The 17,035-nt window shown below is 29.6% G+C and overlaps 1 pseudogene across 1 annotated transcript; it reads right to left on the bottom strand.

Annotated features, from left to right (window-relative positions):
* Positions 1 to 3,982: 3,982 nt before the first annotated feature.
* On the bottom strand, positions 3,983 to 7,998 carry LOC145788625 (basic leucine zipper 19 pseudogene; annotated as a pseudogene). Its single transcript, XR_014329110.1, has 2 exons — positions 7,645 to 7,998; positions 3,983 to 5,094 (listed from the first exon to the last, which is right to left on the bottom strand). The product of XR_014329110.1 is annotated as a basic leucine zipper 19 pseudogene (transcript).
* Positions 7,999 to 17,035: the final 9,037 nt, after the last annotated feature.

A 17,035-nucleotide genomic window follows, 5' to 3' on the forward strand; every position in this document is an offset into this window, starting at 1 on the left:
TCGCAAGATAAGTCACACTTCAAAGTTGGTTTGTCAAAAACCATTTCCAAGTGAATGGAAAATTAACGTTATTTTCGGCTTCATGGAATTTGGAAGAGTTGAGGAAACTATGTGGGTTAGTCAATTTGGTTGTCCTACGTTGGAACAAGAAGAGAGTTTATATGAAGATATAAACTCTAGATTGACAACCTTGGGTTAGGCCCCAAGGGATATCCAAGTTTTGTGAAGGAAAGAATTATGGACCAAGCATGGTTCAAATCAGATACAATACACGCATCCATCCAATCAAGCAAGCTAGGTTGGGTGTAGGTCAATTCAACCATTAATCTTTTAGGCAAACTTCATTTAAATTTTTTCCAAAATTTCTAATCGAAATTTTTCAATTTCAAATTTGTAAAATTCAAACTCTAACCAATGTGACCTTTCACACTAGTCTGAAATTCTCTTCTTTTTTCCAGTAGATTCAAACTGTTTTCAACAGATTTAATCTTACACCTGTTCAGTTCAAATTCGGGCCTGTTCGGACCTACCGAACAGTCACCACCTTACCTATAAATACAGGCCTCTCCAGTAGTCCAAAAGCAATTCAATTATTTTTTCCTTCTCAATTTATTTTCTCTCTTCTTGCATTATTCTTCATATTAGTTCTTAGAGAGATTTCTGAGAGTGCAGAACACAGGTTCTGGTTTGCCGAACATATTGTTTATAATGCTACTACAATCTGTGTAAAATCATTGTATCCTGAGAAGTAGACGCTGTTATTTTGCAAACACCCAAGCGGAGCGAATTTGTCTTAAGAACAGAATGTTACATACTTGACTTGATCATCTTTGTTTGTAATTTGTTTCAGTAAGTAATTTAGTAGTGGTTTGGGATAATCTAAATAAGTGTACTTTTTGACTTTTTATGAAATATGGGTTGGGTATGGGCTGGGTTTGAAGTGATGTGGTAGAGAGGTGATGTAATTTAAATAGGATAGTGTGACTTACATATGACAATGACTTTTTGACTTTTTTAGATTATGACAAACAAGACCTTAGTTTAGTTGTTTGATTTGTTTCAAGTTATTTTATAATATACAGAAGATTGTTTCTACAATGGTAAAGGTGATGGAGGTGGTTGTAGCGGAGTGACGTAGGTAAGATTTTAGTTTATAAAATATTTTTCACCTTTTAAAAGGTGGAAAACATTTTTTTGTACAAACTACTTGTTTTCCATTGACTAAAAAAAACATTTTCCATTCGTTTTTGTGTTCTATCGTACAAAATACTAGAAAATGCTAAACACATTCCTGAAACAAACGAAGCGTTAGCATGTGAATATTTTCTTTCAAATACTGGATTTTGGCATATTATAATGTCTCTATGTTTCTCTCACCGTATTGGTTCTCTCATATGCTTTGAAGCTTAAGAGAAAAAGGGAGGGAATAGAAAAGCAAAGGAAGAAAGAAAAGAGGAAGCAAAAGAAAGCGCATAAAGCATATATCGGGCACAATATCAATGATGATTTCTGAGCCTCTACGACTCTTCTGATGGTTACCCAGAACATCAAGAGGCATTTGCCGATCTCTCCCAGTGGTTGCAGTAACCACGGCGTGTTTCTTTAGTCCCTAGCTTTGATAGTAGTTTTGCTAGTTGAGTTTGCTCTCCTGTATCAGATACTAAAAAATCATGGTTCCTTGTTTAATTGTCAAAAGGAAGCATTGTCAAAATTATTTTCCTGCTACAAAAGAATAGGAATTCGGGAGCGTTATTTGGTTGATTGCTTCACTCCATCTACAATAGTTTTTATTTATTTATTTATAAAGATATTGTTCATTGGTAATTTAATTTAGGGTGAAAATAGAGTTACTTGTAATATGTATTGGAATTTGGATGCTTCTTGCAAAGTTTGCAGATAAATATGGATGCTGCAATATCATTTTGCTGCTATTTCTTGCTGCATTTTAGAACAATTCTTACTGTGGCTTTTCTTTCAGTTTAGACATGAAATGTGCAGATTATCATGGCTAAGAAATTTGTTGCTTATTCCTCTAATTTTTATTTTTGGGGGTAGATAATAAAGAATTTTGTAGAAGATATAACAGAATGTACCACAACAATATAGGTAGGGGTGGGCGTCGTATCGTGTTGGATCTTATATTTATCGTGTCATCTCGGGTTGGTGTCGTCATTAACTCAACACTAACCCAACCCGTTTATTATTTCGTGTTATGTCAATTTTGGCCTATATTTGGTTCGTGTTGTGTTAATGTGTCGTGTCAAAAATTTTCACTATTAACTAAAAAGGCCTCGTTTGGAAACATGTTAATTTAGTAATTTTTTAGCTATTTGGCTAAAATATGAACTAAAAAAAACTAGTATGTTTGGGATGACTTTTTGACTTTTTACGAAAAGATGTGCAAAAAGTAGAAAGAAAACAGAATCTGACTTTTTGGTATGAGTTGTTGGCTTTTTGGCTAATTAGTAACTTTTTGACTTTTTGGCTAAAATGAAGGGTTCCCAATAAATGTATGAAAAAATTTTGATTTTTTTTTTTTACAAGTTAAATTTAATGAAACTAATCTCTATTAAATGAAATTATTTATAAAAATATTTGATTTAAACTTATTTTGATTTTCTTAATTTATAAAAATTATATTTTATTATTATATTTTTTACTAGATTAACTCAAATAATAGAAAAAAAATACATTATTAAAAGCAAAAAAAAAAAAAAAAAGGAACTTATATTAAACTTAAAATCGTATGTTACATATTTTTTAATAAATTGGATGTAATTATATAAAAGATTAAAAAATGTCATGATGATCTTTAGTGGAAATAATATTAAAATGTGTAACTACGTGGTTGTTTAGGGTGTACTACAAAAGTGCACTTATTTATCTTTTTATCTTTTTTGTATTACATCATCTCTCTATTTTTTTGTACATTTTTTCGTAAAAAGTCAAAAAATATATTCTTTAGATCCAAAACAATTCCTAAATCTTCATTATATGAGTTATCTTTTTCAATTTCGTATTATACAGATTTGACCCAATCTGTTTAATATTCGTGTTATCGAGTCGTGTTATATACGCGTTCGTGTTAGGAAACAATCAACCCTAACCTGCTAGCTTTGTGTACCGTTTGAGTTGTATTATCGTGTTTTGGCGCAAAACGGTTTTTGAAAAATGTTTTTCTTATTTTCTAGCGTTTTGGTATAACAAAATACAGAAGTTAACATAAAACTTTTTTTTTTTTTTGGTAATCAACAGAAAACAAACCTTTCGAGCACCTCCACCACCCTACCTCCATTGTTGCTATCGCCGCCACCACCATTGCTGATCCCACCTTCACCACCCCACCACCACCAGTACCATTGCCGCTGCCATCATGACCAATGCCACTAACATTAATACAACCACTAGCACATTAGTTTTGAGGTTCAACCAAACATTGGAAAACAAGTTTTACAAAAATATTTTCTGAAAAATGTCTTCCATATGTTTTATGCCAAAACAAACAGAGCATATATCAGGCATAAAAAAAAATAAAAAACCACCAACATTCCTAAACACTTCCAGCAAAACTACCAATCTCTGTTGTTGAATTAAAAGTATCGGCTAATTCTTAATTATTGTGAGGATAAATACAATAATATGTTTTTAATATTTTATTTAGTTATTTGATAAGAAGAACAAACTGAGTTAAAAGTAATAAAATTTATCAAATTAGCGTATCTTGATTATATCATGCATGTCTCATACAACTACATAGAAAGTGAAGATTAACAAGTGAATATAACAATAGTAGAATTAAATATCAATAAACAAATAAACAAGTAAACTTAACATATAACATTTTTGACTAGTGTAAAAGGAAAAAGCACATGTCCAAATTAATGTGAATCATTTTGCTATTGTGATATAAACATATTGGACTTGATATTGCAACAAAATATTTGTAAAACCTATTGAAATTTAAGAAATAAACTAACTAATGACTTAAATTAATTCACAATTCTTAAAACTAGTATTTTATATTATAAAATTACAGTGTAGTATTTTACATTCTCAACATTCTTAAGTTGATGTGTTACTCACTATTAATAATTTTACAAACGTATCTTAACACATGTATCCTACTTTTATAAGTTTTGTTGTATCACCGTATCTTTATCCGTATCCGTATCCGTATCATATTTGTATCTGTGCTTCCTAGTTTGCACCAGAAGAATTATAGTCCACAACCAGGGAACTCCTTCGGTCCAGCATTCTGGTTCCTCAAACACTGCAGATTTTCAAAGTCACAACCACCGAAGCCTTGACCATTCATTGATACATCTTCCCCACTTTTTCTTTCCACCCCCTGTTGAAAGCAGTAGACCTGATCATCACACTGCACATCACATGGATTTATCACGTAAACACAAGACATGTTTGGATTAGCAAGGTTTTGACACATATCAGCATTCTTGGAAGGGTTGTGATAAGGAAAAGATCCAATCTCCCCATCAATCCTCCCTCGGATGTCCACAAGCAAACACTTGAGTCTTGCAACCTCGGCCTCCAATGCAGCTTGACCTTGCAATCTCTTCATCAATTGCTGAATAACAGCCTTCAATCCCACAACTTCATCCTCCAATGATGCAGTGCGAGCCTTCTTCTTCTCGCGATACTTGCGAACCGCTTCACGATTACCTGTTGGACATCTGTTTGATTTCTTTTCCAAGCACTCTGCAATATCACCAGTGGAAACCTTGTCTTGAGTTGCGGCAGGCACAATTTTGGTGTGCACATGACGACAAGTGTGTGAATGAGAGGAATCAAGGCGTGGTGGGTTGCAAATGTGGGTATGAGTGCATGTTTCCCTCTGAAAGTCATTGAGAAAGCTCTCCCAAGAGGAAGTTTTTGGGAGTTCACCAATGTTTGGACTTGAACACACCTCTTGGTTTGAAAAATCTATCTCTCCATCCTCCATCGTGATGAAGCAAAGAAACCAGAATCTAACGGCAGTGACAGGTTCAAAATTTTGAGCTGTACCCAGATAACAATTTGCCGTGTTTTTCTTTGTGATTTCAAGTTGGGTGTTGAAAATCTCGTTTACCCGAAACCCTAGGGAAAGCAGAGACAACAAAACAAGGCAACAATCACGATTTTGAATTCATAGCCCAGATCAGAAGCTGTGTTTGAAAGGAATTAATTTACGCAACTTGAACAATTGAAGATTTTATCAAGTGGGTCAGATAACAAGTCAATTTTATCCAATTATGAACTACATAAACACTGAACATTCAAGCATAAAAGTCACAACCCATATTGATCGATGCAATCGCAGATGTAAAAAGAATGGAACTTGAATACTTACTGTAGAGATATCGAAATTTCAAGTCAAATTTCCAGTGATTGAGTTCCTCCCAAAACTATTTCAAATTTATCTCTATTCTCAAAATTATTTCAAATCAAACTATTACCAAACTTACATTAATTAAACCAAATATATTTAAAATTCATATATTTCCAAAACCATTTCAAATCAAACTATTACCAAACTTATATTAATTAAAGAAAAATTTAGCCAAAACCCGTCTATTGAACCATTGTTTTGTGAAAATGACAGTCCAATTTATTTGCATCATAAATCTCCTACGTAGGAGACGCATAATTGAATAAAGATAAAGTAAAATATAATTTTTTTTGAGACAATATTGTCAGTGTAACATGTTACTAGTCTACATCAATTTTGATGATAATAATAATAATATTATTATTATTTTCAAGAATTTCATCGTCATCATGGATTTTATTTGATAGATCTTAATGAAAAAAATTTAAATGTACTAATTTTATTAAAAATCGATATCTAAATAAAAAATTATATTATTTAAAAATTTAATAATTTGATAATAATGGGATATGTTGAATTTTCAATAAAAACTTATTAAAATTTTATTGTGAGAGTGTTTTGACCAATCCCCTTAATTAAACCAAATATCTATGTTAAAGTATGTGATATGTCATACTTTTAAGTTAATATATATATTTTTTGGTATGAAACTTCGTAAAAAAATTATTTATCAATTATGTAAAAATTTAAAACAAAATGAATTTATATTTTGAATTAAAAAAAAATATTTTTGAAAATAGTGAAGAAAATGTGTTAAATTTTAATTTGGACGACCAGTGTTGAATGATTAAATGATTCTTAAAACTTTGTTTGATTTTGATGTATTCAAAAATAGTTTTTGAGTTTTTAATTTGTATTATCTTATTTATAGTGAAATTTTTTAATATACTGGCCAATTTTTTTATTTTTATTTTTTAGATACAATCTAATCTAGATATCCTTAAGATAAAAGAAATGTGAAGAAATCTTTAAGAAATTTAATAAATACAAAAAAAAAAATTATGAAAATGCATTAAAAATTTTTTTGGGTATATTTGTTTAATATTTAGTGATTTTTTTAAAAAAAAAATCATAAATTTTATATGTTTTAAGTGTATTTAGATTTAGTGGATCTAAAAACTGAAAAATATTAATTAAAATATTTAAAAGTTCATTACAAACAACAAGATACGGATTGAAAATAAAAAATTATTTTTAAAAACTTCAAAAATAAAAATTTTACTAAAATATAAAAAAATACATTTAGATTATGTGCATCTAAAAAAAAAAATTAACCTAAATATGAAAAAGGTTTACTAAAGACAACAAAAACACGAAAAACAAAAAACTCAAAAATTAGTTTTTAAACTCAAAACCAAAAAGGTTTTCAAATATCTAAAAACTATTTTCAAAATATAAAATCAAACTATTTTTTAAATTTTGTAACTCTTTTCAAAAGTTTTTTTTTTTTTTTTTTTGATAACTCAGGTATCCCCACAGCCGAAGCATGGGATTAATCCTGAAGGCTGTGAAGTTAACGACCGGGCAAACCTCCAGTGGCCCGCACAGTAACCCATGGGGAGTGGGATTCGAACTTGGGACCTCCAACTCTTTTCAAAAATTATCTTTCAAAATTGATTCTGAAAACCAAATCACATGGATCCTCAATCTAAATACACTAAAGACGTAGAACACATTTTTTTCACTATTTTCAAAAACATTTTTTTATTAATTCAAAATACAAATTAATTTGTTTTAAATTTTTATACGAATTTGTAAATAACTTATTTACAAAATTTCATAAAAATAAATTCGATTAACTTGAAAGTATGATGTACCACATACTTTACCACAAATATAACTTTGGGAATAAAGATAAATTTAAAATAGATTTAAAGTAGTTTTGCGAATAGAGATACATTTAGAATATATTTGAAATAGTTTAGAGAATAGAGATAAATTTAGAATAGATTTGAAATAATTTTGGAAAGGGTCTGGTTCCCTCCAGTCCCAAATTCTTAAATTATTTTTTTTTACTAAAACATGAAAGTACAAAAAAAAAAAAAAAAACAAAACTAATTTTTTATAAGGTAAGTTAAAATTTTAAAACCAAATAAGGCACAGTAAAATTATAAATTTAGATTTAATTATTCACAAAATAATTAAAAATTATCATTTTATTATACAAATTTAATTTTCACAGTACAATCACCACCCAAAAAAACTAGGTGGTTTTGTCTGGGGACTTTTTTAACAGGGTATGGAACTTGAATACTTACCATAGAGATCCTGTAAGGAAGTGAATAGCGCGATGTTTGAAGTCCACGAAATATCATCAATTTGACTTCTGAAACCCTAGAAAATGGTGTCGAGGATAAAAAGAGATTGACCCTAAAAAGGGTAGATGAAAGAAGCCCCCACTTCAACTTCAGTGGAGGAAGAGAAACGGACGAACCACACGAGTCATATGATGAGAGATTCCATAGATACAGTGATTCTGCTTTTTGAAGGTTAAAATGAAACAAGAGAGAAATGTACAGCGACTCAATTCGAGTAATTGGGGAAAGTATATATATATATATATATAGAGAGAGAGAGAGAGAGAGAAGAAGTGTTAGTCAAACAAGCAACAGGAGATTCCAAGAAAATGGTGAGGGAGAGGGAGAAAGAAACATTTAAGAATATTCTAATAATGTACCAATGTGGTTCCTTAACAAGATAAGACTTACATCACATCACATACATAAGCCAAAATTTATTTTTTTTAAGTAATGAATTTATTATTTTATTTTTTTTAAATTTAAAATAAATAGAATTATTTTTCCAACATTTTACATTACTTATTTATATATATATAAAAAAATTATTATTTTATTTTTTTCAATCATATATTATTCTTAAATTTTAATTTTTATCTTTGAGTACCTTTAGTTGATGCATATTTAAAAAAACGAGGGTTAATATTTCTTACATGATTAAAAAAATTAAAAATTAAAAATAGAAGTAGAAAAAATTTAGGCTCTGTTTGGTTGTGAATTGAAAATGTAATTCTACAGGTGTGTTTCAGTATGATGTTTGGTTGAGTGTTTGGAATCAATTTTCAAAATCTCTGCCGAGAGCTCTGTGCATCAGCAGCGTTTTTTGTGATTTTAATGCCTCAGGGAAGACCGCCCGGATGTCCATGGGGTCTTTCGCCCGGACGTCCTCTGTTGTACAGTTTTTTTTTTTTTTTTTTTTTTTTTTTTTTTTTTTTTTTTTTTTTTGCAATTCATTTATATAATCGGGAAAAATATTTTCTGAAAATTTTTAAATTTTTTATGTGCTTTAAAATAATTTTGAATTATATGTTTAGTTATGAGTTGTAAATTTTTGTATCACATATCAAATGTCACATCAACAATTCCCCACTCAAATCAAACATCTTTTCTAAAACTATTTTCAAAACTCTTTACCAAACAAATTTTCTACACTCAAATCATAATTCTACAACACACAAACTCAAAATATAACTCATACTCTCAAATCACATTTACAAAACACAACCAAACGCAGGCTTAATCGCTTCACAATAAATTCAAAGTAATTAATAGGAAATGAAAGATCAAGAAATTATTTGAGAATAATAAATAATTCAAACAATTTATCATTTCTTACGCCTAAAATTAAAATTAATCTTTACTTGAAGGGAGAAATTATTTGAAAATAATAAAATACTCAATTAAATTGTTATGTATAATACTTAAAATCTATTTCTCCATATTTATTTCTCTCATTTAAACTATTTTTATTAAATTAAATCTTAAAATTTATTTCTCACCTTTACTCAACGTTATTGCTATCACCACCACCATCACCATTACCACCACTATCACAATTTAAAAATTAAATATACAATTTCAAAATAATAAATTTTAAATTTGATCTTATACATATTTAAAAACTTATTTTTAGTTCAACACTTAAATTTTTAACAAACAATTTTTCAACTTAAAAAATTCAGCATTTAGTTTTCAATACTTAATTTTCAGTCTTCAGTTTTCAATTTTATCAAACACCACCTTAGTTCATCACTTAATTTTTATCAAACAAATTTTCAACTTAAAATATCCAACATTAAGTTTTCAGTACTTAATTTTTAGCCCTCAGCTTTCAGTTTATTAAACAACACCTAAAGAAGCCTCTAGATAAACGAGGACTTTAATTTGAATAATGATAATTGCTAGAGAAAATTCTATTAATTATCTACATAAGGTGTGTATCATATGTAAATTATGTTATTTGTGTGTTTGATTATAACAAATGACATAACTCAATACTACCGGAGTCATAAGTACAAAAAAAGAGAGGTTAAATTTATTTAATCTCTTTGTGGTTTGGGGCTGAAACATTGTACCCCTCTATCGTTCAAATATAACTAAGGCACCGTTTGAGAAGGTGGGTTGGAGGCTTTTTTGGCTATTTTAGCCACAAAAAACAAAATAGGCTATTTTAGTTATAACAAACAAAACATCACATCCAACCCATAATCATTACATTCTTCTCTCACAAAAAAACTCAAAAAAGCCAAAAAGCCAAAAAGCCCTTCCCAAACCAAGCTTTTAAGCCCAGGCTAAAATAGCCAAAAAAGCCAAAAAACCAACCCACTTCCCAAACGGAGGCTAAAAAGCCTTCATATGATTTTGGACTAAAGTATTACCGTTAGTTTTTCCATCCAAATTAACGACAGGTATATTACCCACATTATTTTTTAGAGTGGGTTTTGTTTTGTGAAAAATTAGAATGAAATTAATACACAAAAGGACAATTTTACCCTCATTTTCTCCAAACTTAGAATTAGATTAATATATTAATTAAAATAAAATATAATTAATAATTGATCTAAAATATAAAATATAATTAAGAATTGATTTGAAGTATGAAAATAAATCAATCCAAAATTTAATTAAATTAAAATTAGACTAACATGTCAGAAATTATAATAAATTACGAATTTAAGATTAATTGTGATATAAAATATAATTAAAGTAAAATTAGATTAAAAAATAGTAATTACAATAAATAGTTCAATATTTAGAATAAATTGTTATCTAAAATATAATTAAATTAAAATTAAAATAAAAATTTAAGAATTACAATAAATAATTAAGAATTTATAATTAATTGTGATTTAATTGAATTAATATTAGTTATTATAAATTATGTGTATAAGAGATAAGAAAGAAAGAAAATAACAAAAAATATAAGGTTTGAGGGTATCATAATCATTTTACATTTATACTTAACGGTATTAATGGTTATATTTTAATCTAAAATCACATGAAAACATATGACTATTTTTAAAAGATAGGAATAAAATGCTATCAAGCTGTACTACTAGGAAGTAAAATAAATTTTGCCAAAAAAAAAAAAAAAAATTGTAACCAAACATCAAATGATATATATATCTTAAAATTTTCAGAAATATTGTGTATATATGGCTTATCATACCACGTGGCTTGATTGGAATAGATTAAATTGCGTGAGATAGCTGACGACGATTTTTCTCCCTTTTAACCCATATTTAAGTCCCCTCTTAAAAAAAAAAAAAATAAAAAAATAAAAAATAAAAAAAAAAAACCACATTTCTGTGTCATGGGAGCCCTATATACTAATATATTGCACAACAACGGGATCCAAGCCATTATGTCGTCATATGTTGGTATTAGCGGGTGTCATATATAATTTAGATAAGTATAAAAATAAAAAATAAAGAAATTAATATCATAATATGTATTATTCAAATGATAAAAGTGTTCTTAATAAAATTTTAGATTTTGAATTCAAATCCTACCCATACTTTTAAATAATATTTTTTTATGAGTAATGCTAGCGATTTCAAAAATTTTAACAAAATTTTTGCCAAATATCTAATAAAATTTTTAAAATTTTTAACATTTTTATTTTTTTATTTAGAATAAAAAAATTTACTACGTGACAAAATGAGAAGCAACTACACTTTTGATCACCAAATCAGTATTCACATATATAATAGTATGAATATAGAGCCAACCAATTGTCATATTTATTGATAGCGATGGTTTAGTATTAAAAAATTCGATAAGCTGGAATGACCACACTAAAAAAAAAAAATTTGTATTATATGCAGAGGTGTAATTTCGGTCTGACCCACCACGGGCCGTGCGGGCTTTTGTCTTTTTTTTGGGTTGGGTTGGGTTGGGTTGGGTTGGGTTGGGGTGGGCTAGTTTGCGCGTAAAAAGTGGGATCTAGGCTCAGACCCACTTAGATTAACGCCTAGGGCTAGATTGGTGGGCTTGGGCTCGGGCCGCGGGCTAGACTTGGTGAGTCTTTTTTCTTACAAAAAATAAACGATAAATATATGATATATGTAGATTATTTATGAGAGATAAAAAATAAAAGAAAAATTATACTATGATATTTTAGTTAAGATTAATAAGATATTTGGTTATGTTTCATGTGGTAATATTTAAATTTAATTATGTATGAATTATGTTTTTTTAGTTATGACTTAAAAAAGTATAAAATTATGTAATTTTGTTCTTCTGAAATGAATAATTTATATATATATATATATATATATATCAAAATGAAACTTTCAATATTATAATATTATATTAAATAGATAACATTTATTAATTTTTATTTCAAAATAAAATAAAATATTACAAAAATTTATATCATTAAATAAAATAAATGTAAATTATTGATGATGGTAGAGCAATTGCATCACTATAGGTCAAGTACATCTTAACTAGGTTGGCACCTATTAGTTTACCAATCATTTGCATTATACTTCACCTCAATAATTTAATACAAAAAAAAAAAATAATGAAATGAAATAGTGAAAAACAAATTATTGATCAGTTATCGAAGAAGGTAGATAATTCACTTACGTTACCCGATGATATGTCAAGCAAATCGCTTTGAATTATCTCATTTTCACTATAATTTTGTCTTCTCATAAGTGCATACATATGATCTTTGGATATCATCAGTGCCTTAACTATTTGGGGTGAAAGTTTGCTGTGGTAATCATTCAGCACCCATCCACTTGCACCAAAAGCTGTTTCAGAAACAATTATAGAAATATGAATGGTTAGTATATCACGGGCCATCTGTGAAAGCACATGCTGCATATGTTCATTTTGTTTCCACCAATCTAAAACATCAAAATCTTCACTATCATGCACTAATGGGATATCCAAATAACATTGAAATTCAAAACTACTTATGCTTGTATGTTGAGATATTTTTCAATTTTTATTGTTGAAAAAATACTTAATCTTCTGCCTCGAGATAAGGCTGGTGTAGAAAAAATTATTTGCAATTGCAGCTGCCCTATATTCTTTAAATAATTTTTTGTTTGTTTTCATAATAGGGGAAAATTATTCTTGGTCAGAAAAAATATGTTTTAAAAATTCTTATAAACCAATTTCTTTACACGTAGGATCAATTATGATGGCTAACCTAAAAGATGAGGCAGCGGATCAAAATATTTATCAAAGTTTTCTTTTATTGCAGTAATAATGGTTACATAATATTTGTTACCCATATATTTGTTAGAAATGGTTTTGAAGTTTTGGAAAAATCTGATTTTTCCTTAAACTTTGGTCTATTTTTTAGGTGGGACCCATGCACTGAATTTCACGAGTCAAGGTGGCAACGCATTTTATGCCGTGCTGTGATTCACGTGGTATATTTGGTTGTTCAAAACCATTATCGTGTGAATGAGAAATTGAACCCAAAGTGTGCTCCATGGAAATGGAGTTTTGGTGGAAAATCCTTGAAGGTTTGAATAAAGGCTTGCCCTACATTGGTTTTGTGGGAAGAAATTTATGGGTTTATAAAGCTTGGTATTATAACTTAAGGAGGGCCCCAAAGAGCACCTTAAGTTTGTAGAAGGGAGATGTTATGGGTAAATTGGGTTAGACACATTGGACCCAAAAATAACCACATACGCGGGCATATTGACGTCCGTCCAGTTGGTTGGGCGGGCTGGGCTTGGGCGCGTGTGCGTGAGGTTAGATTGGGCTTGTCCGGCCCAATACCTATCTTTTTTGGCCAAAAACATTTGAATTTTATTTTATTTTTTAGTAAAATAAAATTTCTGTCCAAAATTCAAATTAATTCTGGAAAAAATCTGTCCGATTTTCCCCTCTACCAAAATTCTACCCGATTTTTATCTGTTTGAATTTAAACCGGAACAGTTTCAATATCTGTTCAAATTCAAACCCAAGCAGTGCCATATCTGTTCAATTCAAACTGAACAGGTTTGCACCTGTTTAATTCAAACCAAACAACCACTTTTTCTCCTATAAATAAACAGACCTTCTATTGATTTTTCATTCACAATTTTTGTACGTCTCCTCTGTAATAATTCTCTGCATTTTGCTACATTAAATTTCTGTGAGAAAGAGTGTAAACACTTAGTGTGTTCGTTGTGCAAACAATTTGTAGTGCTGCTATTGTTTGCTGTTGATCATTTTATCCTGAGAGATAGACGTCCACATTCTGAAAGTACCGTGGAGAGGACGAATCTGTCTTAAGGACATAGTGTTAAACACTAGACTTGATTAGAAAATTTGTTCAAGAAAATAATTTGGCAAGTAATTTATTTTCTGCTTTATTATTTTTCTGTTTTAGATTTTCATTTTGTTTTTGTAACAAAATAAAAATCTGTTTTATTTATTTTATTTTATTTTTTGGTTTGATATTTGTAATCAAACAAACTCTCTCATTTCCTTTATTTTTTCTGTATTCCGTTTCTTGTTAAGTACATAAACATAATTTATTTTTCAAATACAGTGAAGATTGTCCAACAATCTGAAGACATATTATTTTTTGGTGTCTTCATTGTATTTAATTTTCTGTGTTTTCACAAAGTGATATTCTAATTGAAAAATACAAATAATAGTAATATACTGTTTGACAAATAGTAGTAATATACTATTTATTTTCTTTGACAACTAGTAGTAATATACTCGTGTCATTAACAATTATAGAATATTTATTTGTGTTACAGAAAATTATTGTGGTATTTTATTTTTCTAGTTTTAGTAATAAGGAAAATAAAATTATTTTGCGTTATAATTTATTTTCTGATTTTAGTAACTAGAAAATTAATTTGTGTTTTGGTTTTTTCTGATTTTTGTAATTAGATATTATGGCTACTGCAGCTGAAACAGCAACTAGAAGTGGTACTCCAATTGTTACACTAACTCCGGTCCCTATCCAGAACCATGTTCAAGTTCCAATAAATCATGGAGAAAAATCAGAAAAATTTAACGGTACTGAGTTTAAAAGATAGCAGCAAAAAATAATGTTCTATCTTACAACCCTAAATTTGGCCCGATTTCTCCGTCAAGAGGCTCCAGTACTTAGAGAGGATGAAAGTGATCGGCAAGTTGTTGCCTCTATAGATACTTGGAAACATTCTGATTTCCTATGCATAAACTACATCCTCAATGGCCTTGACAACATGTTGTATAATGTTTACAGCCCTCTGAAAATAGCAAAAGAATTATGGGATTCTTTGGAGAAAAAGTACAAGACAGAGGATGTCGGCACAAAGAAATTTGTTGTCGGTAAATTTCTGGACTTCGTTATGGTAGACTCCCAAACAGTAATTTCTCAAGTTCAAAATTTTCAAATAATTTTATATGATATTCATTCTGAAAGTATGTCTCTTAGCGAGTCTTTCCAAGTCGTTGCTTTAGTGGAAAAGTTACCACTGGCTTGGAAAGATTTCAAAAATTATTTAAAACATAAACGCAAGGAGATGACTATGGATGAATTAATTGTAAGATTGAGAATTGAGGAAGATAACTAAAAGGATGAAAAGAGAAATGGGAAAAATCCCATTAAGTCTAAGGCTAAAGTGGTTGAACAAGTGCACAAACCACAAAACAAAAAGAGGAAGTTTACTGGAGATGGTCCTAAACAAGGCGACAACAATGGCAATAAAAAGTTCAAAGGTAAATGCTATAACTATGGTAAGACCGGACATCGAGCTGCTGATTGCCGCCGCCCTAAGAAAGATTGCGGAAGTACAAGCAAGCAGACCACTAATCAAGCCAATATGACAGAATTAGATTACATCTCTGACGAGGTAAATGACATCAACCTCTTTGCTGTTGTGTCTGAGGCTAATTTGGTTGGAAATCCCAAGGAATGGTTGGTTGACACTGGGGCAACTCGTCCCATATGTGCGGACAAGAAAATGTTCACAACTTACAATGATGCTACAAATGGTGAACAACTTTTCGTGGAAAATTCTTCTACTTCTACTATGGATGGACAAGGAAAAGTGATATTAAAGATGACATCAGGGAAAGAACTTACCCTCAACAACGTACTGTATGTATCAGACATCCGAAAGAATTTAGTTTCTGGTTCTTTGTTAAGTAAAAATGGTTTTAGGCTTGTATTTGAGTCTGATAAATTTGTATTAACAAACAGTGGTATGTATGTTGGTAAGGGATACATGAGTGATGGTCTCTTTAAATTGAATGTAATGACGGATGTACCAAAACTTGTTATGAATAAGAATAACACATCTTTTACTTATATTCTTGAGTCGAATTTATGGCATGGTAGATTAGAACATGTAAATTTTGATGCTTTGCGTAGATTAATTGGTTTGGATTATATATCAAAGTTTGAAATTGATCTTAATCACAAATGTGAGATTTGTGAAAAAGGGAAACTAACTAAGGCTCCATTTAAATCGGTTAAAAGAAAAATCGAACCTCTAGAATTAATTCATACTGATGTATGTGATCTTAAATTTATTCAAACTAGAGGAGGAAAAAAGTATTTCATAACATTTATCGATGACTGCATAAGATATTGTTATGTATACTTACTTAGAAGCAAATATGAAGCCTTAGAAATATTTAAACTCTACAAAATTGAAGTTGAAAATCAACTTGAAAAAACCATTAAAATGGTTAGAGGTGATAGGGGTGGTGAATATGATGCATCTTTAAATGAATTTTGTGCACAACATGGCATTATTCACCAAACTACAACACCCTATTCTCCACAGCAAAATGGAATTGCTGAAAGAAAGAATAGAACCCTTAAAGAAATGATGAATTCCATGTTACTAAGTTTAGGCTTACCGCAGAACTTGTGGAGGGAAGCAATATTGTCTGCTAATTATGTTCTTAGCAGAATACCCCACAAGAAAACCAATAGCACTTCATATGAATTATGGAAAGGTCGACCGTCTTCCTACAAATACTTAAAAGCGTGGGGGTGTTTGGCAAAAGTTGAAGTACCTGTTCCTAAAAAGACTAAGATAGGACCAAAAATAGTAGATTATGTGTTTATTGGTTATGTTCAGAATAGTAGTGCATATCGATTTTTGACTTATAAATAAGAAATACTTAATATAAATGTGAACACTATTATAGAGTCAAGGAATGTTGTGTTTTTTGAACATGTCTTTCCTTACAAGAAAGAACAGGAATTAAGTTCACAGAAAAGAACTTATGATTGTACACAAAGTCAAGAAACTAATGACAATCAAACACAAGAGACTAGTAACGGTCTCGACCAACAAGATTTAACTGATGATGAATCAAGACGAAGTAAGAGATCAAGAACATCAAAATCTTTTAGTCTAGATTTTCTGACATACCTGTTAGA

The sequence above is a fragment of the Camellia sinensis genome, chromosome 5 (genome assembly GCF_055761805.1).
Source record: "Camellia sinensis isolate YWXY chromosome 5, ASM5576180v1, whole genome shotgun sequence".
Taxonomy (NCBI): Eukaryota; Viridiplantae; Streptophyta; class Magnoliopsida; order Ericales; family Theaceae; genus Camellia; species Camellia sinensis.